Source organism: Dendroctonus ponderosae, unplaced genomic scaffold (genome assembly GCF_020466585.1).
Source record: "Dendroctonus ponderosae isolate FM_Combo_2020 unplaced genomic scaffold, Dpon_F_20191213v2 Dpon_F_20191213_7, whole genome shotgun sequence".
Lineage (NCBI taxonomy): Eukaryota > Metazoa > Arthropoda > Insecta > Coleoptera > Curculionidae > Dendroctonus > Dendroctonus ponderosae.
This window is the reverse complement of record NW_026018916.1, coordinates 2,128,900-2,132,729: the sequence shown is the minus strand read 5'-3', so window position 1 is coordinate 2,132,729 and position 3,830 is coordinate 2,128,900.

Here is a 3,830-nt window from a genome sequence, read left to right as displayed (position 1 = left end):
GATTTTCTTTTATCTGGCATTTTCCAGGAACACCCTGTAGATTTTCTGCTGCTGCATGACATCTCTGTATATAGTTGGATTTTTTCCAATAAAACGTTCTCAATTCGTCGCGGGTTGAAAATTGCTCAAAAGCAAAGTGTGTATCATATACGTGTAAATTATGACAAACTTTTCGTCAGATTTTCTTTTATCTGGCATTTTCCAGGAACACCCTGTAGATTTTCTGCTGCTGCATGACATCTCTGTATATAGTTGGATTTTTTCCAATAAAACGTTCTCAACTCGTCGCGGGTTGAAAATTGCTCAAAAGCAAAGTGTGTATCATATACGTGTAAATTATGACAAACTTTTCGTCTGATTTTCTTTTATCTGGCATTTTCCAGGAACACCCTGTAGATTTTCTGCTGCTGCATTACATCTCCTTATATAATTGGATTTTTTCCAATAAAACGTTCTCAACTCGTCGCGGGTTGAAAATTGCTCAAAAGCAAAGTGTGTATTATATACGTGTAAATTATGACAAACTTTTCGCCTGAATTTCTTTTATCTGGCATTTTCCAGGAACACCCTGTATATTTTCTGCTGCTGCACTCCCTGTATAATTGGATTTTTTCCAATAAAACGCTCTCAACTCGTCGCGAGTTGAAAATTGCTCAAAAGCAAAGTATGTATCATACATTGTTCACTATGAAAACCCGAACATTTAATGTATTTGAACTATCCGGTGAAGTTTTTATTATTATAACTATAGTTAATTTTATATTAGAAGATAAAAACTAAACTGGCTTAAAATTATACTGGCCAAAAACAGCCACGAGTTTTTAACAACAGATTTTAATATTTTCGCGAATGTGTAAGTTTGGAAAATAGTATAAAATCCGCGGGTAATTTGAATTGAATGCTTTTCCACACAAATATTCTATCAAATCCTGTCTATAATGAACCGAAGTTGGAAACTTAAATCTGAACGCGTTTGGAAGTTGCGAATTTTTTTATTCCGGCTTGTGCGTTTAAGACGCTTGTCTTGATATACCGAGTTTAAAGATTTGCAAAAAATTAATGGGCAAGAGGTTTAGACGGAAGGTTTGCACACAAAAGGGCCGAAGCTTCCTCAATAATATCCCCAAGTTAGAATCAGTTATCTGAACAAGTGTGAAAGTTGCAAATTTTTGTAATGCGGCTTGTGCTAAAGAAACGCTTTCTTGATAGACTGAAAGTTTGAAAAATCGCAGATAATCATTTAGTGTGCTGATTTTATTGGGATTTTCACGCGAAAAAACGCTAATGTTTTCTCTAAAAACTACCAAAAAAATATATTTGGTATTTACACCCTTCTTAAGTTTAAACCACTTTTTCCAATGAACTTTGCACCAAAATGCACGTTACGCAGCCAAACTTGCCCTAACTTTGCAAATGGATAAATTCTCACTACTTAGAGCGATTTGGTTTCTGTTTGAAGCGTTATTGAGCCCAATTTGTTTTTTGTCACTCTATCTTTTGGTCAAAGTTGGAACTTCAAGTAATTTTTCTACAGGGCGGCAACTGAAAAAATGCAAAATTTCGGAATGTTCGGCACGCTCCTAGTGAGACAAAAAATATTTCCTTTTGGATCTCACCACCAAAATTTTTAAAATACCCTCTAAGTAGTTTTTGAAATTTTCGGCCATTTGCTCTATTTACATGGTGGTCTCAAAAAATCACCATTTTGGTTTCGTAGTGACAACTTTCCTGCTCTTGGTCCGATTTTCACGATCTAGAGCTTATGTTGAAGCTTGATCTTCACAGACTTTTGCAAGTACAATTCGATATACAGAGTTGCACAAAAATGAAATTAGATTTAAAAAATTCAAATATGTTATTTGCAACATGAAGTCTGTTGTGTGTGTGTGCAAATGCTTGAGGTTCAGGGGTTGAAATACAAAAAATTTGTGTTTTTGCCAAATGAGAATTCGCGAAACTTGCAACCAGTAACCAATTTTGCACGGTTTTATTTGCCACCCTGTAGAAACTTTATCTGACCCAATTTTTTTTTGCAAAAACACGCGTTAACCGATAAATAATTGCGTTAAATAAATATTTAAACAGAATTCGCTTCGCTCTAAACAGTCAGATTTTATCCAGTTCGAAATTTAGTCCAAATTTGTCAGTGTAAAGTTGATTTTGTTGAACACTTTAGATCTAAAATTTGAACATTTGCAGGAAACCTATAGGCATCTTGTTGAATTGAAGTTTTTAGTGATTATTATTAAATTTTACATCGTGATTTATCCATCCAAAATACCAGAAATCGGCACAGTGTTTCGAGCAAACTCTTGACTGTTACAGAAAATTGAAAATGATGCTATAAAATCGTTTTTCGGCATTTGTGAAGTTCTCGATTTGGCCTCCATCTGCTCAAATATGCTCTCAAACACCTTGTATGCTGTAAGCAAAAGTCGCACACTTTTTGGTGGAAAAAATCGCAAGGTTTCCACAATCACATGAAAAGGACCACAAAGGAAAACACAAAGAAAAGGCAACGGCCCGAAGACTTTCCCCGGAACCCACTCTGATCGAGAAAGTAAAACCCCCAACCCTTAGCAAACAAGGGGTCGCGACACCGCTCTTGTTAACGTGTTTATCTGCGATGAAGTTTTTAACGCCGAAATGGAAATTCCGGCCGAGATTTGCAATCTGTATGGTAATACTGGCAATATTGGAGCAGATTGGAATTTTTTTCGTGAAAATGCGCCATTTTTGCATCCTTTTTACAACTGTTTTGACGACTACGCAGAAACACTGTATTACGCTCTAATTATTATTAAAGAGCCGACAAACGTGGGGCTGTGGGGGAAAAATGTGGGAAAAATAATTAGTTGGATCTCAACAGCGAGCCCGAAACACCTCAGTTTAACGAGCTTGCGAAACTGCGATGAAATTAATGAAGAAGAATATTCAATGTGCCACGTTAAACCATCCAGCAGGACAGGACTTTGGGCAACTAGAAGACACTCAGTCGGGATTAAACGAAAAAAAAAAAGGAATTTTAATCGAAGGGTTTCACCTAATAGTTTCGGCGAAACATCGAATTTATGTGGGCACACCTACAAAAGCCAATAGATAACGAAACTTGACTTGACGGAAATCCAGCGACGGAGTTGTATAAATGTAAACATGCCAAGGAGAAACCCAGACGCAGGAATTCCGCTCGAACGGCTCCCAACTTCGGCTGTAAACTTTAAAGTTGTGGAGTCTAGGGAAAAACTGACCTGATAATAGATTTTCCCGAATTGTTCCTGGAAACGTTCTAACAATATCAGGGTTCTGCTCGAAACTTTCGGGCATAAAACAGTAAAACAGGCCGGGTGAAATATGATGCGGATTTGTGCATTGAAGCGCTTTGCCGTAAAAAAACCAGAAGGTACATCCGAATAACTCGAAAGTTTTGGATTGGAAATAAGTTGTAACTCTCAGTGTTATTAGCTAGTAATGGTTGAAATTTTGGACTTGGAAACTTGGAAATTTTGCAGGCAATCAAGGGAAGTTTCAACTTTATACCGGAATCGGTTTGGAAGTTATCAATTTTTATAATCCGGCTGGTGCCAGTGAGACACTTTTTTTGATGCCTGCCTTTCCTGGATTTTTGTCCAAAATAGCGCATATGAACGTACAAATAAACATTCCGAACGTACAAATAAAGTGACTCAACAAAAGATCAGCCGAGGTGTCAATTGCGGATACGACGGGAAGTAGAGGACACTCACCCATCACAATCCACGACCACATAATCAACAAATATAAACATCAGCTAAACAAAACCTCCAACACCAACAGGGAGGAACTACTGAAAA